Raw genomic sequence first — 27228 nt, 5'->3', positions numbered from 1 at the left:
TACAAGAGCAGAGGCCGGCTGTGAGCACATGAAGAGAAGGAGGGGGGATAGGGAGAGAAGGGACAAAGGGGGAAGAGGGTAAGAGCAAGAGAGCAAGAACAAGCGCAGGAGCTCATTATGTAGTTCTGATTGGACTGGAAGATAACATGTGGACCAGACGAGCTTCTGTTTCCCTATTGCTGGGATTAAAGTCATGTACCGTAATTACTACTGCTACTGCTACTGCTATCACCACCACCACCGCCGACGCCACCACACCAGCACACCACACCACCACCACCACTGTTGTTGTTTTTGTTGTTGTTAAGGGTCTCAGTATATTCCGTCCCTGGATTTGAACTCACTATTTAGCTAAGAGTGAACCCAAACTTCTGAAGTTCCTGAATCCATTACAGAGTGCTTGGACGACAGGCATGTGCCATGGTACCCAGATGAGAAAGGAGAGCACAAAGCTTGTTGGGAACAAGGCAAGTATTCCACCAGTTTTGTGGTGTTTTATGCTCATCAAGATAGCCTTTTTGTTGTTGTTTGTAGTAAGTGCACGGGTGTATTAAAAACATTTGCCACAGTACAGTCTAGCTCTTACTCTAATGTTTCATGGTGTTAGAACCGACTTGGTCCCTGTCTTGGTTAGTTTTTATGTCAACTTGACACAAGGTGAAGTTATTTAAGAGAAGGGAACCTCAATTGGGAAAATTCCTCTATAAGACTGGGTTGTAGGCAAGCCCGGAAGACAGTTTCTTAATTACTATTTCTTGTGTGAGTCCATTGTGGATGAGGTCATCCTTGGGCTGGTGGTTCTGGTTCTATAAAAAAATCAAGCTGAGCCAGCCAAGAGAAGCAAGCCAAAATCAGCACCTCTCCATGGCCTCTGCCTCAGTTTCTGCCTCCAGGTTCCTGCTCTGATTGAGCTTCCTGACTTCTTTTGATGATGAGGAAAGATGATGTAGAAGTGTAAACAAATTAAACCCTCTCCCTCTGTTCTTTTTGATCATGTTCCATCACAGCAAGAGTAACCCTGACTAAGACAGTTCCTATATGAGTTTTCTACTCCGTCTGGTCCTCTTCCCAATAAAACTAGTGAAAGCAAAGAAATCAGAATGGGTCCAGGTACATAGTTAGGCCTCCAGGCTGGGATCATGGAATTCTCATTGGAGAATTTCCATTTTCTTTGTGAAAGGAAGCACCAAGTGAGTTGACAGAAATGAGAAGTGTGAGGTTGGAGGTTTGCGACCTGGAGGAAGGGAGGGAAGGCCTAAAACAGCTCCGAGGAGAATGGAAGAACCAGGGGAGAAAAAGGCAGAGGAACTCCTCTGGAGGCTGGTAAGGATTAATTTTTCCCCAGTAATGCCCAGCTAGACAAACAGAAGTGCCTCAGGCTATTTTGATAAAAAGAAAGTTGAAATTAAAGGTCATCAACAAGAGAGAGGTTGAAGATGGATAAGGCAGTGAAGAGGGAAGGAAACATTTTTAGACTGATTAAATCATGTGCATTAGAAATTTTGTTATTAAAAGCACACAACTGAGAACTGTGGTTAAGTATTCTGATGATGTGCATATGCAAAGAAGCAGATGCTTTCATGAAGGTAGATGTGCAAAGGTGTCCAAGTCTGCAGACCCTGAACTGGGAATATAGTTCAGGAAAACAGCACATGTCTAGCACATGCCTAGCATGTAGAAAGCTCTGGGTTCTATCCATAGCACTGAAAAAGAACTAAAACAAAAAATAGAGTGGTAGGGAAATAAAAGCATAAACATTTAGTTACATCTGAATGTGACTTTATCTGTAACTTTCACTCACCTGATGTAATTGTCATTGTGGAGACTTACTGCCTCTGTCTGCTAACCTAGGCTAGTCCTGGAAGCTTCTAGCCTCTATACAATTTAGTCCAGGCCTAGAAGGTTCCAGCATCTGAGATTTACTGCTGAATAGGCTCACGTTTTCTAGATCTTCCTCAGCTCTGGCTGGTTCAACTCAGCTGGTCTGGCTCAAAACTCCCCAAGCTGATTGATTCAGTCTGACTTCTTTCGTGGCCTCTGATTTTTGCTCTGCTTGGCCCCAAACTAACTCTAGTAATCTGTTCTAATCTCATCTAATCTAATCTGTTCTCATTCTCTGGCTTGTTCTGTCTTCACCCGTGTTTAGTTTGTTCTCTAAAAGAAAGCTGCTTCCTTTCTTTCTTCACTGCCCCTTAAGTAGCTTCCCTTCCCCCTTTCTTCTCACGGGAGTTTGCATATCCTATTGTGTCAAATCTTTCTGATTTATCACTTTGTCTGCTACTCAAGTAGATTATCACTTTCCAACATGGGTGGTTTCTTCTACGAACTAACTTGATTGTTGGGATTAAAGGTGTGTACTAAGGGTATGTCTATATTCCAGCTAGATCGATTAAAGATGTGCGCTAAAGGCTGAGTCACATCACAACTAGAAAGTTTTTCTTTCAGTAAATAACATAATCTCAGGGTGCACAGTGTGATCAAATATCCTGCAACATGTGACTTTGAAATTCAGAAGGTATAGGCACCTGCCATGGAGAACAGTTTGCATACATGTATGTAATATATATATATATATCATACACACACATATATATTGCATATACATATATGATTTTTCTTTCAGTATAAATGCCACATGAGCAAATATAGCCAGAAGTTCAGTATAGAAACACATACTTTATAACAAGAATTTCTTTTAAATCAGAAATTCTTTCAAATCAAAAATGTCCCTTTAGAACTATGCTGAAGAGGAGGCAGAAAGATTTGTAAGAACTACAGGTGATGGACAGCTCTAAGGAAACAGTATCTTCCAGATGCTGGCACCAGCGCCGGATAAACAGTTCCGCCTTTTTTAAATATTTACAACATGTGGCAGCCTGTACAAGGCCTGAAATGGGTCCAGCAATAAGAGAAAGTGATATGGGTTTGTACACCTCACCAAGACACTATCTGCAGTTAATACCCACTGGAGAAGGAAGAACAGCTTTGTTCCAATGGGGTGGACTCTCACTGGGTCTATTAGCCATACTTCATACCTAGTTGGCCACTGAAAGTTCACTCAGTGGTATTTTTGTAGATTTTTTTTGTCTCATTTTACCCATTTAGACGTTTTAAAATTATTGTTTTTCTTGTTTATTTTAAGCTCCATTTTTGTGGTGTGTGTGTGTGTGTGTGTGTGTGTGTGTGTTGTGGAGAGGCAGTATAAAAGAAATTTCTATTGCTTGATCTGTTGTTAAATTGGTGAGGCTTGTTTTGTTTCTTGTTGATTTTTTTTTTTTTTAAAGAGAGAAAAAGAAAGTGAAAAAAGTCAGGTAGGTAGGGATTGTGGTCTGGGAGGAATTGGGGAGGAGAAAACATGAACAATATAATGTATGAAATTTTTTTCACTAAAAGTTTTAAAATATCTTTCTTTAAAGTTACAACTTTTATTCTTTAGGGTAGGGAGATTTGCTTTGGGTATTCTTAGAAACTAAAGGTAAGAGTTGGATGTGTTGGTGTATGTTTGTAAACCTAGTACTTGTGAGGCTGAGGCCGCAAAGCCTGGGTTATAGAGTTAGACCTCATTGCCACATCATGGAAAACAGAAAATAGTGTATTGCCTCAAGATGGATCTATATTTATGGCTGTAGAATTCTGTGGATGAGGCAAAAAGGCAGTAGACTATACTGCTTTCTCCCCTGTGTTCTGAGGGAAGATGTCTACCTTATATTCTCTCACCATTGAAAAGCCATTCCTTGCCTCCCATAAGATAAGCAAACGATTAAGTTTCTCATAATCCTAGCACCTAGTACTGTGGCTTTTATAGAAAATGTTTGTAGGTAATGTTTATGGAAAAGAAGAAGCAAGAGAGGACAATGTATAGACTGAAAGATGTGAAAAATGTAAATATTTTTATACAAAAAGAAGTAGACACAAAGTTTGCATTTGCACCCCTTCAAATTCGAACTTCTAGGTAATAGCTAAGTGAACCAACAATCAAGTATCATTTTCACTTTTGAAATGAGAAAACAATTACATAGGGAAAGCAAGTGCAATCTGAGGCATCGAGGAGACTCCCACTGCTTGATGTACTTGGAACACAACAGACTTTTGACTGCCAAGGTTAATGAGATATTCATTCTCTCTCTCTCTCTCTCTCTCTCTCTCTCTCTCTCTCTCACACACACACACACACACACACACACACACACACACACACACACACACACACACACCCAAGGCTGTTTGCTAACACCATGTAGAAAATACTGCATCTATAATTATAACTGTGTGCTACAATTACCTTATCTATGACCCTTTCCTTTTTTTAATAGGAGTATATTTTTATTGGATTTTTAAAATTTATTTACATTCTGAATGTTATTCCCTTTTCTGGTTTCCTGTCCCTAAACCCCTATGCCATCCCCCTTCTTTTATGAGGGTGTTCCCCCAACCATCCACCCACCCCTTCCTGCCTCCCTGCCCTGATAGAAGCCTTGGCAGGACCAGGGGCTTCTTCTCCCATTGGTGCCTAACAAAGGCCATCCTCTGCTACATACGCAGCTGCAGCCATGCTATGACCCTCTCCTTAACCCACACGTAACTCTACACTCCTTCAAGGCCTATCCTATCTCTGCATGCCCAAGAACTCTCCGTCATTACATAGAAATGCTTAACGAGTAAATTAATTGTGAAGGACGGACTGCAGACCTAGCACTTAGAACAGTTGGTCAGACACAGACAGGTTTGCTTCTGAACTAACACAGACTAGCAACCAACTGTTTCCCAGCCAAAATTAAAGATCAAATACCAAATACCACATCACCTCTTAAGCAATAATATTACACGCAGTGTGTGTGTGTGTGTGTGTGTGTGTGTGTGTGGTGGAGAGGCAGTATAAAAGACATTTCTATTGCTTAATTTGTTGTTAAATGGGTGAAGCTTTGATTCACAAAAAATTGAGCTGTGCCATTCTGGTTTCTTTATGTACCACAAGCTTTTAAAGAGGCTTGAATGGGGCCCCACCCTCCTCCAATTCTCTGAGCCCAAACAACAGCAGCCATTTTAGATGCTCAGCATTTCAGAGATGAGAAATACGCCGGTGATATCTACCACAATCTCACTTTCAAGATAAGCCATGATGACACCCCGGAGGAATACGTGTACATTCATGTTCACTGCCTTACTATTACACAAGTCAGGAAAGGGAACAGCTTAGATGTCCATCAACAGATGAACAGATAGACACAATGTGGTAACAGATATACATAATGCAATTTCTTGAATGGCAAAGAACTGTGAAATCATGACATCTGTAGGAAGACAGAATCAATTATAAATTATATTAACTGAAGTGAGTTATATTCAGAATGGCAAATATCACATTTTTCTTAATATGTAGAATCTAGAGTTGAAAGTGTGTGTGTGTGTGTGTGATGAAACTAGACACAGGATCATCAGAGGTAAAGAAGAAATCTCAAAGAGGGTGGGAAGCGAGTAGTGGAAAAACTGATGAGAAAACAAGCAGAAGCTGGTACTAACTTAGTAGAGGAAAGAAACCAGCTGGGAGAAAGGAGAGACAATGGTGACAGGGAACCTAACTGAACAAAGTATAATGACACATCTGTATAAAAATGTCACCATAAGACATAGAATCATAGTAAGTTAAAAATAAAACAAAACAAGGTACCCCTAGAGGGCTGAACAGTTTGCATAGGATTCCAAGTCTAGAATATAGGATCTGGAAATTACACATAGTTTGTCCTTTTCTTAATTTCAAGTTTGTTTTTGGAAGGATTTTTTTTTTGTAGTAACTATACAACCACCGAACAGAAGCTAATTTTATTTATTGCCCAAACCCAACTTTAATTATAGGTTTCATGGCTTCAAATATCATATGGACATAAAACAAAGTTGATTTTGAACTCTCTCCCCTAAAACAATCATTACAATTATTTCTTGAATACATATTTTAAAAAAATCATTTGAGAGTTTACTGTATTGGTACATGACTGCAGTGTGCGTCCTTAGGAAGGCGTGGCAGGCTAGACTACATAGACAAATCCTATCTCAAAAGCAAACCCAAATAACAGAAAATCACTTGGTAAAATAACACATCCTGTGTGAATGCTCCTGTGAGAAGTGAGGAAAGGAAGCAGGCACAGCTAAAAGCAGCCGTGGAACCAAATGGCAATTAGCCTGGATGGAATGAGGCTCTAAGCGCCTGGGCCAATTTGCAGTCTTTCACATCATGCAAACGGAAAAGTGGTGACCTATGTGTCAGAATAAACGGTTAACACAGGAAATACTGTCCAACTATAGTGAGACAGAGCCACTGAGGAGGCTGGGAGGATGACATCGTCAAATGACCTTGACGTCAGTGAGTCCAATCAAAAGCATTTTACTTTGACACTGTGAATGACAATATATGTTTAAACCGTCTTAGAAAAGTGAGAATTTATTCCTCAGAATTCTCTACAAGTTTCACATGATCAATACTTCTGTCCGAAGACCTACCTCGTGAGAAGAGCCAGGAGCCTTAGTCACCTTTGACGGCTGCAGGCTGTCCTTCTACCAAGGGTCAGCTCTGCTGCCAGTCTACTCTGTCCTTGTGTCAAGCTCCTCAAGAAATACATTACTAATATAAAGTTGAAGACATTTTTAAAGTAAAATATAATCTAGATGAAAAAAGATACTCTCATCAGATCTGGACACTGAATTATGCTCAGAGTTCCAATCTGTGACCTGTTAACTAACAACAGCCCTGCAAAAAGTGTACAGGAAGCTGGGTGCTGGTGGCGAGTGCCTGTAGTCCCAGCACTCACGAGGAAGAGGCAGATCTCTGTGAGTCTGAGGCCAGAGTTAGATCTAGGACAGCCAGAGCTTTAAAAAGAAACACAAACAAACAACAACAGAGAAGCCCCGCCTCAAAGAACCAAAACCAAACTAACAATGCACCACCACCACCAAAACCAAACTAACAGTGCACCACCACCACCAAAACCAAACTAACAGTGTACCACCACCACCAAAACCAAACTAACAGTGCACCACCACCACCAAAACCAAACTAACAGTGCACCACCACCACCAAAAGCAGTGTGCAGGAACTGATCAACGCTCATTCGTTACTGGGTGATTTCTACTTCACAGGTCTCGCAGAATCTGCATGGCAAAAACAGTATGTTGAGATCTTAAATGACACATTTTATAGCTAGGTTGGGTATAGTTAAAACAAACCTGAAATACTAGCTTTTCAATAGATACTGATCCAAACATAATTTTTCCCCCATGAGTCAAAGTCTAAATATACAGCCAAGGCTGGCCTAGATTTTGTAATCCTGCTGTCTTTGACTTCCTGACAGCTAGAATAACAGTCATGGACCACCATACTCACTCAAATTTCATCTTAACATTTGAGAGATGAACTTAATGTATCATGTTTAAAATATCATGTGGCAACAAAGAGTGTGAGTATATCAGTATAACAAAAGTATGGCTTTTCAGGCCTTTTGTGCCTCCTGGCTCATTGAGATTAGCAGTAAAATATTAAGTGTATAGGTAGGACAAACAGAGTTAACCCACCAATGGAAGTAAACACTGGGAGTTTTGCTTTACTGGCCTGCAGCTTACTCTGACTTTTAGAAAAATGCTACCCAATACAAACTTCCTGCAATGAGAGAGGTATACTATAGTAAGAGCAGTACTGTGGTGACTAGCGAGGCGGGCTGCCTGCATTTTAACCATGTTGAGTGTAATGGTTGAAGGCAGTACTGGCGGCTGAACCCAGAGACAGTCTACTTAGGCGCTCTACGGCCTGCTAGTGCAGGCTGAGCCCAGAGACAGTCCGCTCAGGTGCTCCACGGCCTGCAGGTGCACTGGGGTGCGAACATCCTGGAATGCGGTCAACATAAGCCATTTTCATTTCCGTTTTTTTAAATAGATTTTCAATTACTTATTTTTATTTTAGGAGCATTGATGTTTTGCTTGCACACACACTCTGTGAGTGTGTCAGATCCCCCAGAGTTTGTGTTACAGACAGTTGTGAGTTGCCATGTGTGTGCTGGGAACTGGCCTAGGGTCCAGTTAGTTAGAGGATCAGCTAGTTTTAAGGTTTACACTGAGTTCTTACTTGGTCTACCACACCCGACACTACCCTAGCTACATATGATTGATCTCTCTAGCCTAGCCTCTTTGTTTCTACCAAAATATGTGTATCATGTTTCAGGTCAACAAGATCTCCATAATTCTCACATTCATTTAGAGCTTGTTAATAACAGCATAAAAGGAGAAATTCCTCCAGGGTTTTGTTTTTTTTTTTTAAATTTGGATTCCATTCATATTCTAGTGACATCTAACCTCTTTGAGAGAACTATTCTAACAGCTCATGTAAAAACACACTGAATTACAAAGCAAATAAAGCTGTCAAAGTATTTAAATTGTGGATGTCTTCTTTGTGAATGCATTAAAGTTAAGAACTAGTGATATCTAAAGTTTAAGAACTACTATAATATTCGAGAAACGATGAGCATAAATTCTAAGTACTTAGCAGATTTAATTCCAAATATCAAGAGTCACAAGAACTGATAATCTTTTTGAATTTTCCATATATGTGTATGTTTATACATATGTATACATATTCTAAACTCCAGTTATAAATGGAAACAGTTTCTTTCTTAGGCTCCCTAAAAATATGTTAACTTTAAGTTAGAAAGCTCAGCGACTGTTAAAGTAATTGTGTGGTCTTTTCCTTTTAATATTTTTAACTGACATGGAGTTAATTTTGTGCTATCATATAAAATGTAAGGACACATTTTGTCCCACTGACGCTTGTCTGTTCACAGGCCAACAGCACACTTGGCTGTCTGTGTAAGTTCTCAGGTAACTGAGGTCCTGCTCAGTCCCACAGCCCACGTTCTCCTGGCTACGTTTTCTCCTTCATACTTTCCTTGGATTCTGGACCGCTGGTTTCTCACATCAACTAAAGTGAGTAAGATTCCTCTGAATCTCCCCAATGATAAACAAACAATATAACTGGAATATTTATACTACAATATTTATATTCCTGGAATATAATTTAACTGCTCTTGTTTAATATTATTAATCATGAAGCAATACTTTTAGAAACTTGGAAGCTTTCTAAAATATGGTTATTTCCATGCTAAAAATGAGATTTTTGTAGTATTTTTTGCTTCCTATGTCTATGTGATAAGCTTGTATGAGTGTACACACGTGTGAGTGTGTGAGGGGGTATGGCTGGATGTGTGTGAGTGTGCACATGAACGCTGGTAAGGAGGCAGCAGGCTGCTTTGAGAATCAACCCCAGAACCAGTGGACTCAGACAGCTTCTAGTCAGCTCCTGGGGAAACCTGTCTTAAGCTCAGAGGCTGACACACCCACCTGGCATTTACACAGGTTCTGGGGATCAGGACTCTGGTTCTTTTGCTTGTACAGCAAGTGTTGCAAAAGTTGAGGAATCTTCCCAGCACAGATTTTATAGCTTTCTTTACTGAGTCCATTACCTTTCTTGCTAGAGGTGCACATGAGGAAAATACTGCATTCAAAAGAAAGTGGAGGATTCATCAAGTACAGAATCTGACATATCCACATAGCCATTCTCCTCCAACCTGATAATACATTACTTTCTACGTTTGGAATATAAGTACTTTAACTAATCATATAAAGCCTCATTATTCTATTATAATGGTAGAACTCAGGCTGGAGAGATGACAGCCTTTAGAGCATTTACTGCTCTTGCAGGGGGCACTGCTTTGGTTCCCAGACCTGGCACGTGGCTCACTCTAACTCCAGTTCTAGTACTGCCAGATGACCTGGTGCTTCTTCTGACCGCCACAGGCACCTGCACACATATGGCACACATCACATGCACACACATATACTAAAATATACAATGGAAGAATTCATCTGTCAACATTTTATTTTGTATTTTTGTTTCAATAGGTTAAATAAAATGGGCTTATAAGTTTATTTTGTTTTGCTTTTATGCTACCTCAGAATTTTCTACCTTTTCAGTACTTTGGGGAGGTACAGTTAACTATGAATTAAGAAATGAAGTGTGAGCCCACCTGGGTTAATACATTTCTGAACCTGGTAGTAACCAGATTAGTGGGCACTTCTACTCCCCCTCATAATATCCCCATGCTAACTACACTCACTTCTGTTAAATTCACAAGCTGCACTTCACTTGTAGTTTCAAGATTGTTAATGCAAACACACACATACACCCTAAGTTTCCAATACTTTATTTTAGCCCCCACCCCCACCAGCTGTTTCCCCAGGCAGCCCAAGCTGGCCTCACACACTAGGTGGCCCTGGCATGAGCTGCTGAAGTGCTGGCTTGCAGGCATGTTGCAGCCATGGCTGACTCTCCTTTTCGTCAGATGAGGAATGCATATCTTTATTTTTGTCTTTCTTGTGTAGTAATAAAAAAAATTTAAGGCCAAATATCTTTCTCCAGTATAATTTTAAATATGCTTTGAGAACTCTGACATAAAATATTCTTGTTTTCAATGCTTTCCTTTTTAAATTCTTTGAACCAAAAGATATATTTAACTGTCAAGAAAGTTTAATTCCCTTCACTTTGTCTGTTTTACTAAGCTATGATAAAAATAGGAACTATAAAACTTGTACCTAAAAATGTATTTGTTTCCTATGTGATCAAGTACATACACAGTAGTCTTGCAAACTTTCCCTTGATGTTTAAAAATAACATAGTCTCTGGTTAGGCTTTCCTTATAGCAGCTGTATCAAAACATCGATAAAATTAGTTCTCTAGGCCTCATTTATTTTATCTATCTCATCTACACCAGTTATTACAGAAGCAAATTAAACTTCCCAAGCTTATTGTGTTATACTAAGCTCTCAGTATTACTTTATAAACATTATGCCATTCACTATGTAAAGGTTTCCATCTATAATACATTTTGCTATTCTGTTATATGGTTTTAATTTGAAATTTCACCTATCTTGTATTAATATCACCTTCCTGCCAACATTTTCCATCATTCTTTTTCCAATATCTTTTTTCAATTTTTGCTCAAATAAGCCATAGAAGCATATTCATTTTTGGTTGGTTTGTTTAGGTTTTGAGGTTTTTCAGACAGACTTTCATCATGCAGTCCTAGGTTGATCTCAAACTCACCATGCTCCTGTCTCAGTCTGGACACTGATCTCACAATAAATTATCCATCTACATCACTGAACATACACAGCTAGTAACTTCTGAAAACACTAAATATTAAATTATAAAATTTAGAAACAATAAAAAGCAGCGGTGGGATGCTCAGTGAGTAAAGCAGCTTGCTGCCAAGCCTTACCACATGAGCTGTCCTTTGACCTATACACGTGTGCACCCTTGTACATACATGTGCACACAATGCAATACATTTTTTTTAATGATCGAATATATGCCTTCAGCCTCTGGGTTAAGAAACACTGTATTTTGTGTGAAACAAAGTGGCTTGTAATTGAATAGTTGGACAAAAGCTACCCACTGTGAAGCGTTACAGGTTTACCATTGAGACCACAATCACAGACTAACCAGAAGGGCTTACAGTTGAAGATGGCTGAAATTAATTAATTATTCTATACCTATCAAAAGAGGTGGGAAATTTAAGACCAACAAAAGGAAGTGGTTATAGTACGTTTGGAGTTACTCTAAGGCATTTTAAAGGTATCTGTGGAGAGTGTTTTCCCTGCTATAAAATTTTGGCCACTGGCTTCAAAATTCCACCTCAATACTAAAAAACTACTCAGAATCTGTGCTTGAAATGAAAATTGAAAAGCACTGAAGGGTTTACTTATGATTGTAATGCAGTGGGCTGGTGAGATGGCTCAGCAGTTAAGAGCACTGGCTGCTCTCCCAGAGGTCCTGAGTTCCATTCCTAGCAACCTCATGGTGGCTCACGACCCTCTATAAAGGGATTGGATACACTCTTCGGGCATGCAGATGTCCATGCAGGCAGAGCACACATACATTACAAAATACATAAATAAAAAATTACAAAATAAAGATTGTAAATGTGGGAGCGAAAGTAAGAAAAAGAGGGCATAGTATCTTTAAAAGACTGTTTCTTCTATATATTCCAAATAATTGGAGGTTTAAAACCAAATATAACAATGGCATTTTAGGAAGGTTTTCTGTTTTTGTTTTTTATAAAAAGATTAAGAGACTGCCTTATCTGGCATCACTGGGAGGGGAGACCCTTGGTCCTGTGGAGGCTTGATGACCCACAATAGGGGACCGCTAGGCTGCTGAGGCAGGAGTGGGTGGGCAGGTGGGGGAGCACCCTCATAGAGACAGGGGGGAGGGAGGAGGGGATGGGGGCTTGTGGAGGGGAAACTGGGAAGGAGATAGCATTTGAAATGTAAATAGATATAATAACTAATTAAAAAATCAACAACAACAACAGCGCGCGCACGTGCGTGCACACACACACACACACACACACACACACACACACACACACACGAAGAATTTTATTCTATTAATAATCTGGAGCTTTTTCATCTTCTGTCAGCCATGAATGAACTATCTGAACAGGCAGGGCTAAAATAACTAATTGTGTGGCTTTAACATTTCTCAATGTCTTGGTAGGCATAGCTATGAAGTTATTGTAATAAATGAAGAATCTTTTATCTGAAGATCATATATTAAGAAAGAAAAGTTTGGTTATCCCGTAGCAATGGAACTACTGGGTGTTACTAGGAAAAATAGCATTTGCTGTTTTAGTCAGCTGACTGAAAATAAGAAGTATAAAAGGCAAGTTAATACAGTTAAGGTTCAAAACCAAGATTTACTAAATAACCAAAACAATGTATGTTTGTTTTTTTAAGATAGATGGGAATATACTGCCACCATGTGGTTAAAATACACTAAGACCATTTTTGGATCTGTTATATTGACAAGTTTTAAAACAAAAATAAAAAAGTTTAATTTCTTAGTTAACAGTCCCAAAATTCTGAGACATGGCTAATAAATATCTGAGCCTTTCTAGTTTTACCAAGTTGTTTTTATTGAGAGCTCTCCTTTTGTACGCTGCTGCCTTTGCTTCTAAGTTTCCCTGTGCGTCCTAGTTTCTGGAAGAAAGGATTTGTATTTGATGTGTATTTATGCTGAATTCATTCTCTTTCAAATCAGTAACCTACCTGTTACTTTTTCAATTTTCCTTCTTTTTCTTAGCTGGTGGTGTCCACTGAACATAGCCTAACATTTACATATCTTTGCTAAGTTTTGCTTCCCAATTACCTATTTTTCATTTTTATGTTCTGAACTCTACTGCTTTATCAGCAATTAATAATGACTAAGGGTAAGGAGTCCAAACTACTAAATATTCTAAACCGATAGTATTCTAAAACTTCATGTTTTCTTTAAATTCTGATCATGTTTTTAAAATTTTTTACTCTAGTATTTTCTTTCATATGTAATGGTGAAAAAAGTTATTCATTCTTGACAGTAAATGGCAGTGGAAAAATTAGTTAGCAATGAAACTAAGACTCTTCCTAGATAAGAGATCTAGAGGCCAAAAATGTTCTTCACATGCTTAACAACACATAGAATGTTTTCCTGTCTTGTGTGTGCAGACAAACAGTATAATGTGCTCAAGGTAATGGCCAAACAAGCTCCACCTGACTAGTCCTACTGCACACTCAGGGATGAGGCTCAGGAAAAGGCCGAGAGCCAGACAGAGCCAGCAAGCACATCGGACGTGGAAGAGAAGAGGACATGCATGGGTTTCCCACGCCTGCTGGCTTGTTTTCAGCCCTAAGATGAGGGCACTCAATGCCCAGGCTCTGTCATGCTGTATACATAAAGGTGGAGTGCAGAGTCCTCACCCAGTCAGTCTCCCTCACTAGGCAGAAGATAACTGCAGACACAGGAGAGGAGAAAGGGATTCCAGAGGCAGCCAGAGAAGGGAAACTGAACTCTGGGGTTATCGCTACTCAGGTGGTTAGCCCCATGAGCAACACATAGAAGACAGACTCCCTACAGGCCACAAGGTCAAAATATCAGAATTAAAATTTGTACTGCTGTCACAGGGATAAAGTATGTAGTTTGGGCACAGTGAATCCTAATCTCCTATAATAAAAACATCAGTGCTGGCCAGAGGGAACTTAACACATAGCTTGCTCACAATGTATTACCTAATTGTACTCTTTGATGTATTAAAAACAAAGTTAATTGAAGAAAGAGGAACATGTGACATGTGCGTCAAGGGAAAGACAAACGATAGAGACCCTCTGAGATGACCTATGGACACTCTGAGATGACCTATGGACACTCTGAGATGACCTATGGACACTCTGAGATGACCTATGGACACTCTGAGATGACCTATGGACACTCTGAGATGACCTATGGACCCTCTGAGATGACCTATGGACACTCTGAGATGACCTATGGACACTCTGAGATGACCTATGGACACTCTGAGATGACCTATGGACACTCTGAGATGACCTATGCACTGAAATCAGTGGTGTGACTTCACACAATTGTTAAACTATCTCAAAGGCACAAACATGACATACTTATAATAGCCCAGAAATAAAAGATTTAATGAATAATGACGTGAAAATACATTAAGCAAAAAAAAAAAAAAAACCAAAAAACAAAAGCAAAACAAAACATGCTTGAAGGATTTCCCTAAAAGAAAAAGGAATGAAAAAGGAATGTGTGTACATACAAATCCATGTACAAACACGTAGCAGCCTTATTTATAAGTCTCTGAGGGAAGCATGTCAAGTGCTCATCAGTTAATGTGTGCAGGGATAAATGAAACAGTCAGCAGAAGATGAAGAAACTACTAATACCCAAAGAAGAGAGACTAGAATGTTCTCACAAGATGCAATTGAGGGACAGATATGTATAAGACAAACATCAGTGTTAATGGTAGAAATTATGTCCTACATATGCTGGTATTTACTATAAATACCAGTTGTTTTTTTTTTTTTTTGTTATCATTACTGTTAGGGTCGTGAATGTGTTAGGAGGTATATACATTGCTCTGGCTTGGCTGTCTTGAGAGATAATAGGACTCTTTAAGGGTGTCTCTCATGGGAGGACTCCAGGAGGTGTGTTCTCATAGGGGATTATGAACTGGCTCTCTTCCTCTCTCTATTTATGAACTGAGCTGTTTCACTCTGCTATACACTCCCAACCATAGTAGGTAGTCTTAATTTAGGCCCCTACACAACAGGGCCAATCAACCATGGACTGAAATCCCCAAAAACTGTGGGCCAAAAATAAAGCATTTCTGTTTGCAATTTGATTCTATCAAGTATTCATTGTAGCAATGGAAGTCAGCTAGTAGTATGTATGTTTTAAAATTTCTACAATAAGGGTGAAATTCTATACTCCTTAGGGCTAGTGGTGAATTCTGCACATGCTAATTTAGACTCACAAACTGACAGCTTACATAAAAATCTGAAATTACTCCTCAACTTGCCTCACTAGTTAGGTCTTGCACACTCAGACAAACCTTGCCAGAGCAAGCTTGAAATTGTGATTTATTCTTCATCAATGTAATAAATTAAACTATTTAATATTAACCCCTTCCTCCTGGTCCTTTCTGTTGAGACAGACTGCTAGCCAGTCTGCTCCCTGGAAGAGGCTCCGCTGCACTTAGAGCATTTGGTAAGAACCCCCTCCCCCCCAGGCTCTCAGTTATCACTGTGGACCAGTGGACTCCAGGAACCATCATCCCCCAAAAACTCCCTTCTGCTGAATACCAATCCCCTCTGCCTAGTCCCTTCTGCTGGGACAGACTGCTAGCTAGTTGGCTCCCCAGGAGACACTATATCCTGAGACGTACCAGAGGATCCACTGTACTCAGAGCATTGGACATCACATCCAGAGGCACAATAGAAGAACCACTGCGCTCAGAGCATTTGATACCACATCCTGAGACATCCCAGGAGACTGGCTGCACCAAGGACACCGCAGCTTGAAGCATCCCAGGAGTTCCTCTGTACACAGGACAACTGGGCAATTGACAGTCTAAGGACCTCCCAGGGGCTCTATGGTATGCAGGGCAACTGACCCAAAAAGACTGAAAGCCTTCCTGGAGTTTGGCTGCACACAAGGAAACAGAAACTACAATCCATTGACTCCTCCCCACCCCACTAACCTCCCTACAACGGAGAACAGTTACACAGGACATAAGTGTGACTGCTTCTCCTCTGAAGACCCAGCAGTCTAAAGGCCTCCCAGGAGATTTACTGCAGCCAGGGCAACAGATCAGCAGCTTCTCTGACCCTCTGAATACACTTCAGTTGGAAGGCCCCACAGGAGGTCTGCTATACCCAGGGCCCCAGGCCTACCAGGAGACCTGTTCGAACCCAGGGACAAATGAGGCAGACCCCAGACAGAGTACCTAGACCAGCAAACACTAGGGATAACCAGAGGATGAGAGGCAAGGGCAAGACCATAAGCAACAGAAGCCAATATATGTGGGCATCATCAGAACCCAGTTCTACCACAGCAAGCCCTGACTACACCAACATACCTGAAAACCAGAAAGCTGACCTAAAATCCTATCTCATGAAGATAATAGGATATAAATAACTCACTGGAAGAAATTCAGGAAAACACAAATAAACAGGTAGAAGCCCTTAAAGAGGAAACAAATAAATGCCTTTTATATAGGAAAACACAAGTAAACAGGTGAAGGAATTGCATAAAGCAGCCCAAGACCTAAAAGTGAAGTAGAAACAATAAAGCAAACACAGATGGAGGCAAACCGGGAAATGGAAAACTAGGAAAGAGGTCGGGAATTACCGACAGAATACAAGAGATAGAAGAAAGAATCTCAGATATAGAAGTTACTGCAGAGGAGATTGACACAACTGTCAAAGAAAATTCAAAACATAAAAAACTCGTAACTCAAAACATACAGTAAATTCAGGACACAATGAAAAGACCAAATCTAAGAATAATTGAGGAGAACGAAGAGTCCCAGCTCAAAGGACCTGAAAATGTCTTCAACAAAATCATAGAAGAAAACTTCCCCAACCTAAAGAAAGAGATGGCCATAAAGGTATAAGTATCATATAGAATACCAAGCAAATGGGACCAGAAAAGAAAATCCTCTCATCATATAATAATCAGAACACTAAATGTATAAAACAAAGAAAGAATATTAAAAGCTGCAAGGAAAGGGCCAAGAAACATACCTAGGCAGACCTATCAGAATTACACCAGACTTCTTAACAGAGACTATGAAAGCCAGAAGAGACTGGTCAGAGGCCATATGGACTATAAGAGATCACAAATGCCAACCCAGACTACTATACCCAGAAAAACTCTCAATCAACATAGATGGAGAAACCAAAATATTCCAGGACAAAAATCAAATGCAAACAATATCTATCTACCAATCCATCTCTACAGAGGATCCTAGAAGGAAAACTCATACACAAGGAAGATATCTATACTAAAGAAAAGACAAGATATTAAGCATCTTAGAACAAAACCAAAAGGAAAGAACCACAAGGACATAAAACCACCTACAAAAACATAACAGGAATCACTAGTCATCTGACTTCAATGTATCTCAATATTAATGGACTCAACTCACCTATAAAAGGACATAAGCTAAGAGACTGGACATACACAAACAAGATCCAGCATTTTGCTGATTCAAGAAACACACCTCAATAACAAAGACAGCACGATCTTATAGTAAAAGGATGGGAAAAGGTCTTCTAAGCAAAAGGTCCCAAAAAACAAGCTGGAGTTGCCCTTCTAATATTCAATAAAAAAGAATTTCAATAAAAGTTATCAAGTATGAAGAGGAAGGACACTTCATATTCAAAGGAAAAATCCACCAAGAGAAAGTCTTAATTCTGAACATCAATGCTCCAAATGCAAGGACACCACATTCATAAAAGAAACTTTACTAAAGCTCAAAATACACATTGAATCCCACACAATAATAGTGGGAGACTCAGACACCCGACTCTCACCAATAGACATGTCATTGAAATGGAAACTAAACAGAGACACAGTGAAACTGATAGACGTTATGAACCAAATGGATTTAACAGACATCTACAGAATATTTCACCCTAAAACAAAAGAATATACCTTCTTTTCAGCACCTCATGGTACCTTCTCCAAAATCGACCATATAAATGGTCACAAAACAATCATCAACTGATACAAGAAGATTGAAATAATCCCATGTACCCTATCAGACCACCATGGCCTAAGGGTCGTCTTCCATAACAGCAAAAGCAACAGAAAGCGGACATGACATGGAAACTGAACAACTCTACTCAATAATAACTGGGTAAAGGATGAAAGAAAGGAAGAAATTAAAGACTTCCTGGAATTTAAAGAAAATGTTGGCACATCATACCCAAACTTAAGGGGCACAATAAAAGCAGTGCTAAGAGGAAAATTTATAGCACTAAACGCCCTGGTAAAGAAAATGGTGAGATCTTACACTAGCGACTTAACAGCACACCTGAGAGCTCTAGAACAAAAAGAAGCAAACTCACCCAAGAGAAGTAGACTGTAGGAAATAGTCAAACTCAGGGCTGAAATCAACCAAATAGAAACAAAGAAAATAATACAAAGAATTAGCAAAACCAAAAGCTGGTTCTTTGAGAGAAGAAGGTAAATAAACCCCTAGGTCAAACTAAAGGCAATATCCAAACTCAGAAAATCAGAAATGAAAAGGGAGACATAACAAAAATGGAGGAAATTAAAAAAAAATCATCAGATCCTACTACGAAAACCTATATTCAACAAAACTGGAAAATCTAGATGAGATGGATGGCTTTCTAGACAGACACCACACACCAAAGTTAAATCAAGAGCAGGTAAACTATCTAAACAGGCCATGTCCCATAAGGAAATAGAAGAAATCATTAAAAACCTCCCAACCAAAACAAGCCCAGGACCTGATGGATTTAGCACAGAATCCTACCAGACATTCAAGAAGACCTGATACCAATATTCCTCAAACTATTCCATAAAATAGAAACAGAAGGAATACTGCATAATTCATTCTATGAAGCCACAAATACAAGGACCCTACCAAAAGAGAGAATTTCAGACCAATCTCACTTATGAATATCGATGCAAAACTACTCAGTAAAATTCTTGCAAACTGAATCCAAGAACACATCAAAACCATCATTCACCACAATCAAGTAGGCTTCATCCCAGGGACGCCTGGGTTCAATATACAAAAATCCATTAACGTAATTCACTATATAATCAAGCTTAAAGAAAAAGAATCACATGATCATCTCCTTAGATGCAGAAAGAGCATTTGACAAAATACTACACCCTTTCATGTTAAAAGTATTGGAGAGATAAGGAAATCAAGGCCCTTACCTAACATACTAAAAGCAATTTACTGCAAACCAACAGCCAATGTCAAATTAAATAGAGAGATACTTGAAGCAATCCCTCTAAAATAAGGGACAAGACAAGGATACCCACTCTCCCCATATCTATTCAATATAGTACTCGAAGTGCTAGCTACAACAAGACAACAAAAAGAGATCAAGGGGATACACATTGGCAAAGAAAAAAATAAAGGTATTACTATTTGCAAATGATATGATAGTATACATAAGTGACCCCAAAAATTATACCAGAGAACTTCTCCAGCTGATGAACAAGTTCAGCAAAGTGACTGGATATAAAATTAACTCAAATAAATCAGAAGCTTTTCTTTATACAAATGATAAACAGGCTGAGAAAGAAATTAGGGTAACAACTCCCTTTGCAATAGCCACAAATAATATAAATATCTTGAGGTAACTCTAACCAAACAAGTGAAAGATCTATATGATGATAACTTCAAATCTCTCAAGAAAGAAATCGAAGATCTAAGAAAATGGAGAGATCGCCCATGCTCATGGATTGGCAGAATTATAGTAAAAATGGCCATTCCACCAAAGGCAATCTGCAGATTCATTGCAATCCCCATCAAAATCCCAACACAATTCTTCAAAGACATGGAAAGATCAATTCTCAAATTTACCTGGAAAGGCAAAAAACCCAGAATATCGAAAACAATTCTTAATAATAATTAAAGAACAGCTGGGAAATCACTATCCTTGACTTCAAGCTATACTACAGAGCAATAGTGATAAAAACTGCATGGTATTGGTACAGAGACAGACAGGTTGATCAATAGAATAGAATTGAAGACCCAGAAATAAAACCACACATAGTTATGCACACTTGATCTTTGACAAAGAAGCCAAAAATATACAATGGAAAAAAGAAAGCATCTTCAATAAATGGTGCTGGTCTAACTGGCTGTCTATATGTAGAAAAAATGAAAGTAGACCCATATTTGTCATCATGAACAAAGCTCAAGTCCAAATGGATCAAGGACCTCAATGTAAAACCAGATACACTCAATGTAATAGAAGAGAAAGTGGGAAAGAGCCTTGAACTCATTGGCACAGGGAGAAATTTCCTAAACAGAACTCCAATGGTTCAAAGATCAAGAATTGATAAATGGGACCTCATGAAACTGAAAAGCTTCTGTAAGGCAAAGGACATAGTCAATAAGACAAATTGGCATCCTACAGATTGGGAAAAAACTTCATATTAACCCTACATCTGATAGAGGGCTAATATCCAAAATATATAAAGAACTCAAGAAGCTAACCACCAAAAAGCCAAACAACCCAATCAAAAAATGGGGTATAAAACTAAACTAAGAACTCACAACAGAGGAATCTCGAATGGCTGACAAGCACCTAAAGAAAAGTTCAAAGTCCTTAGTGATCACAGAAATCCAAATCAAAACGACGCTGAGATTCCTCCTTATACCAGTTAGAATGGCTAAGATCAAAACTTCAGGTGACAGCACATGTTGGCGAGGATGTGGAGGAAGAGGAACACTCCTCCATTGCTGGTGGGATTGCAAACTGGTACAACCACTCTGGAAATAAATTTGGAGGTTCCTCAGAAAATTGGAAATAGACCTACCTAAAGATCCAGCAATATCACTCTTGGGAATATACCCAAAAGATGCCCTACCATGCCACAGGGGCACATGTTCCGTATGTTCATAGCAGCCTTATTTGTGATAGCCAGAAGCTGGAAACCACCCTGATGTCCCAGGACAGAAGAATGGATACAGAAAATGTGATTCATTTACACAATGGAATACGACTCAGCTATTAAGAACGAGGATATCCTGAGTTTTACATGCAAATAGATGGAACTAGAAAATATCATCCTGAGTGAGGTAACTCAGACCCAAAAGGACATGCACTGTATGTTCTCACTAATAAGTGGGTATTAGCCAAAATAAAAAATAAAAAAGTACAGAATACTCAAGATACAGTCCACAGAACTCAAAAGGTCAACAAGCTGAAGGGCTCAAGTGAGGATGCCTCAGTCCCATTTGGGAGGGCAAAGAAAGCAACCACAAGCGGGGAGGGAGGGAGGAACCTGGAAGGGAAAGGGGATGAGAAGGGAGAACATGATCTGGTATTGGGTGGGGGGACAGGACTGAAGTCCTGAAGGCCATCAGAAAGAATGTAAACAGGCAACCTCGGGAGGAAGGAAGTTGGGAGAACCTTCCAGAATGTACCAGAGAACTGGGAGGTGAGAGACTCCTAGTGGAGTCTCCTAGTGGAGAACCCTAGATGAAATGCCCTACAGCGGGGACAGGGAACTTGTTTAGTCCACCTCCAGCCAAAAAGACAGGGCATCAAATGATGGGGTTGTATCCCACAGTCAGAGCTCAGACCCATTAATTTTTCCTGTCTGGAGGAACTGCAGGGATGGAAATGGAGAAGAGCCTGAGGAAAAGTAGGTCCAGTGACAGGCCTAAAGTGGGATACAGCTCAAAGGGAGGTCCCAAGACCTGACCACCATTACTGAGGCTATGGGGTGTTCACAAATAGGGACCTATCATGACTGCCCCCCAAAAGACCCAACAAGCAGCTGAAAGAGTCAGATTTAGATATGTGTACCCCACCATGGACAGAAGCTGCTGACCCCTCCCGGTTGAATTAGGGAAAAGCTAGAAGCTGAGGAGGAGGAGGAGGACCATTTAAGAGAACCAGCAGTCTCAATTAACCCAGATTCCAGAGATCTCTCAGACATGGGATCACCAATGAGGCAGCATACACCAGCTGAGGTGAGGTCAACAAATATACAGCAGAGGACTGTCTGGTCTGGGTTCAGTCAGAGAAGATGCAGGTAACCCTCAAGAGACTGGAAGCCCCAGGGAATTTAGAGGTCTAGTGAGGAAGAAAACCTCATGGAGATGGGGGGAAGGGGGGGGAGGTATGCGATGTGGAACATTCAGAGGATGGACTGGGAGGGGAATAAAATCTGGAGTATAAAATAACCAACAACACCCCCCCCCAAAAAACCCCTATTTAATATTAAGGTAACAATTTTTAAAAATCTATCAAATATTGAGAAGACATTTAATCCACCCAGATGTTCACTGTAGATTAAGAAATGTGGTGTATGCATATAATATTAAGAATCTTAAAAAAGGACATTGTATTAAAACATGGATGAATCTTACTATTTATACTAAGTGAAATAAATGTTAACGCTTCATGATTCCACTCATCGAAAGTATCTAAAATAGTCAAAACCATAGAAACAAAGAAGAAAAGTGGTTCTCACAGGCAGGGAGAGGGAAGGTAGATTAGTGTCTAAGGGGTTAGGATTTTCAGTGTTTCAGGACTGAAAAATTCTGGAGGTATGACTGAACACTTCAAAATAGCATGTGGGTCAATGCAAAAATGCATCCTTACTACAATTTTTTAAAAGAAGTTAAATTTTAGCACCAAAATTTGAAACGTTGTAATTGCCTTTTGAAAACTGATATATTAAATTCTATATTTTTATACACACATGTAAGTGGTAATCACTTATGTGAAATACCATATGCACATTTGAAAAGGTGACGGCATTCCTCAGGGGCATACACTTGCCTACTAGTCACGGAGTCCAATTCTCACACCTTATAGACGCTCACATAGGCTTGTTTCAGTAGTTCACAGTTCCTGGGGTCTTCAGGTTCCATGTAGTCACTGCACTTCTCAAAATTCACGTTTTATCAAAGTTTTAAATTATAGTGATTAATAAGAACCACATCATTCCCTTTCAAACACTCAACATTAAGTAAGTGTAAGTTGAACACTAAAATATTTACTCAACTATTGCATGAAGAGACCATTCAAATAATGTATATGAATAATGTGGGTCATACCTTATTAAGAGCTTGGTAAGTTTACTATAGTTGCTGTCGGTAACAGTACAACCTGTCCCAAGGTTTAATGTAGCAATGTACTTTACTGTTGAACAGAGCAGCACCTGCCCTTCCTGACACTTGCCTAGCTCAGAAAGTTAGCCCCAGGGAGGCCGTTTTCACTGATGGACTTTCATGTTGTTCTCTACAAACATCTCCTGCTGATCGGTACATAGGAATACAGTCTACTGTACACTGTACGGTACATTGGAATACAGTCTACTGTACACTGTATGGTACATAGGAATACAGTCTACTGTGCACTGTACGGTACATAGGAATACAGTCTACTGTACGCTGTATGGTACATAGGAACACAGTCTACTGTAAGCTGTATGGTACATAGGAATACAGTCTACTGTAAGCTGTATGGTACATAGGAATATAGTCTACTGTGCACTGTATGGTACATAGGAATATAGTCTACTGTATGGTACATAGGAATACAGTCTACTGTAAGCTGTATGGTACATAGGAATACAGTCTACTGTAAGCTGTACAGTACATAGGAATACAGTCTACTGTGCACTGTACGGTACATAGGAATACAGTCTACTGTATGGTACAGAGGAATACAGTCTACTGTAAGCTGTATGTACATAGGAATACAGTCTACTGTACGCTGAAGGAAACCTTTCAAGAAAAGTGGAGCGGGGCTGGAGAGATGGCTCAGCGGTTAAGAGCACTAAGAGATCCTGAGTTCAATTCCCAGCAACCACATGGTGGCTCACAACCATCTATAATGGAATCTGATGCCCTCTTCTGGTATGTCTGAAGAGAGTTACAGTGTACTTGTATATAATAAATAAATCTTTAAAAAAAAAAAAAGGTAAAAATATATTTAAAAAAAAAAGTGGAAAAGCAATAAGACCTTTGACTTGTACCCTCAAGTCAAGGAGCAGACCGTTCCAACACCAACACCACCTAGCAGGCCATATAACCTAGGGAGGTTACTATCTGACTTTCTCCTCTCTTCCTTTGATGTTCATATTGGGGTTTGTGGCCCTATATCTAAACAGAAGGAATTTTAGGAAGAGAAACCCACAATCTGATCCAACAGGTTGGGTCAGATGTCACCAACCTGCCCGATCCCCTGACCAAATTCCTGCCACTAAATCACACCCTTGTCCTCTAATGCTTACACATGACAGTCCACACACACAGTTTCCTACCAGCCTTCATTTTTGAAGGCTCCTGTGTTCCATCAAACTGATGTTAAACAATCTACCATGATCTTCTTGTTAAACTGTCTTTTCATTGTAGGGGGGTGCAGCCCTTTTAATAGATGGTAAAAAACTTAGGAAAGAAAACTATATTTTGTCTCAAAAAGTAAAACAGCATTTATTTTTGTGGTAGTAAAGAAATTTTATGTGACTGTCATCTCTAGAAAAGTAAGACATTTATATCAGGCTCCTGTCAGCATGCACTTCTTGGCATCAACAATAGTGTCTGGGTTTGGTGGCTGCATATAGGATGGATCCCCAGGTGTGGCAGTCTCTAGCTGGCCTTTCCTTCAGTCTCTGCTCTACTCTTTGTCCCAGTATTTCCTTTAGATAGGAGCAATTCTGGGTTACTGCCATAGTTTGACGAATACAGATGAGGATGCTTGCAGCCAACCACTGGACTGAGCACGGAGACCCCAGTGGAGGAGTTAGAGAAAGGACTGAAGGAGCTGAAGGGGTTTGCAACCCCATAGGAAGAACAACAATATGAACCAACCAGACACCCCAGAGCTTTCTGGGACTGAACCACCAACCAAAGAGTGCACATGGAGAGACTCATGGCTCCAGCTGCAGAGGATGGCATTGTCTGGCATCAATAGGAGGGGAAGTCCTTGGTCCTGTGAAGGCTTTATGCTCCAGCGTAGGGGAATGTTAGGGTAGTGAGGCGGGAATGGGTGAATAGGTAGGAGAGCATCCTCATAGAAGCAGGGGGAGGGGAGATGGGATAGAAGGAAACTGGGGAGGGGAAACTGGCTGTCTTAGTCAGGGTTTCCATTCCTGCACAAACATCATGACCATGAAGCAAGTTGGGGAGGAAAGGGTTTATTCAGCTCACACTTCCACATTGCTGTTTTATCAACAAAGGAAGTCAGGACTGGAACTCAAGCAGGTCAGGAAGCAAAAGCTGATGCAGAGGACATGGAGGGATGTTTCTTACTGGTTTGCTCAGCTTGCTTTCTTATAGAACCCTAGACCACCAAGCCCAGGGATGGCACCACCCACAATGGGCTGGGTCCTCCCACCTTGACCTCTAGTTGAGAAAATGCCTTACATCTGGATCTCATGAAGGCATTTCCACAACTGAGGCTCCTTTCAGCTTGTGTCAAGTTGACACACAAAATTAGCCAGTACACTGGGAAAGGGAATGACATTTGAAATGTAAATAAAATAACAAATAAAAAATAGACATTTTTTGCTATGTGTATTTGATGGGCAATTTTGAGGGCCACTTCATTTAATATTTCTGGTAAACTAGGAGCTGATGACTAGTTAACTACTAAAGATAATGGTTCTCTGCTACTAATTGGATCCTAGAAGCCTACCATCTCCAGCTAACTCTTCAATAATGCAGATTTTAACACCTCCCCTTAAAGATCATAATATTCTTTTTAGTCCTTACCTGTTTATAATACATTTGCCTTTTATATTAAGTCTAAACTTTTTGTTTAAATATCACATAATTAAAATCTTAACTAATAGGATTTTGTGGTTGCCGACGTTGGTTGTCAACTTGACACACCTGGAAAGAAGGAATCGCAAATGAACTGTCTCCATTAGATTGGTCTGTGGACATTTTTTTAGAATTATGTAGGAGATTCCATTGTACTGTGCAGTGCCATCTCTAGGCAGGTGGGTCTGGCCTACATAGGACAGATAGTCGACCATGAGTCTGGGGGCAAGGCAGTAAGCAGCACTCCTCCACAGTGGCTGCCTCAGTCCTGCCTCCAGGCTCTCTCTCACAAGGTGAGGAGCTGTAAAGTGTCGCATTAAATGAACCCTTTCCTCTCCAAGTTGCTTTAGTCATGGTGTTTATCAGAACAGAAAGCAAGCAAGGATAGATGTAAGTGATCTTGCTTCACTAATACAATTATTGTTATTGGACAGGAAGTATTTTTAAACATCCTTAGTGGCCTGGGAAATGCAAATTAAAACTACTTTGAGGTTCCATATTACCCAGAGATAGAATGGTCAGCATTAAGAAAACAAGTAGCGCTCAATGCTGGTGAGATGTACTCACTGTTGTGGGAATGCAAACTGGGGCAGGCATGCTGGAAATCAGTGTGGATGCTGTTCAAAAGCTAAAAATAGACTTCGACATTACCTAGTACTACACCTAGGCAAATATCAAAAGTACTCTGTATCCTACCATAGATATACTTTCATATACAAGGGTATTAATAACAATAACAGGAAAATGGAATCACCATAGATATCATCAATTAATAATAAAAATGCACAACATATAGTAATGAAATTTTGAAATAACATTTATAGGGAACTGAATTCTTTCTCTCATGTGTAAATACTAGCCTGTAACTTTTATGTATGTGCACTCACACGGCAGTGAGATGTGTAAGGCAAGGAAAGTAGAAAGGGGCTCATGCATGTGGGGCAGCAGAATGAATGAAAAGAGAAGGGGGAGTTAAGGGAGCACGAGTGCTAGAAACATTTAAGGGGAGTGGAGCAGGGACACGGAGAGAAGTGACCACTAATGATACAAGAAAATGACATAAGGAAATCGGATACTTGATAAATTAATCTAAAAATTAAACATCACAGTGACTTTGGTTGGAGGTGCCCTGTGTGCATGGGTAAAGCTGTACCTCGCAGCCACTGGTTACTGAACAAGAATCTCAGTACTACTTGACAAAGACTTGCTGGCCAAAACTTGCTGGCCAAAAGCCCAAACAACCCAGGCAATTGCCTCGGCCGTTGCTCCTCCTGAACGCGGTAAGAGCTTGCTGCTGAAG

At 39.9% G+C, this 27228-nt stretch overlaps 1 protein-coding gene across 11 annotated transcripts in view; it reads right to left on the bottom strand.

The window, feature by feature from the left end:
• The window catches only part of Pibf1 (progesterone immunomodulatory binding factor 1), a 169304-nt gene that overhangs the window by 128252 nt on the left and 13824 nt on the right, over positions 1–27228 (bottom strand). The window lies entirely within an intron of this gene.

Source organism: Rattus norvegicus, chromosome 15, assembly GCF_036323735.1.
Source record: "Rattus norvegicus strain BN/NHsdMcwi chromosome 15, GRCr8, whole genome shotgun sequence".
NCBI classification, from domain to species: Eukaryota; Metazoa; Chordata; class Mammalia; order Rodentia; family Muridae; genus Rattus; species Rattus norvegicus.
The sequence above is the reverse complement of the archived record's forward strand: the minus strand, read 5'-3'. Positions and strand labels throughout refer to the sequence as shown.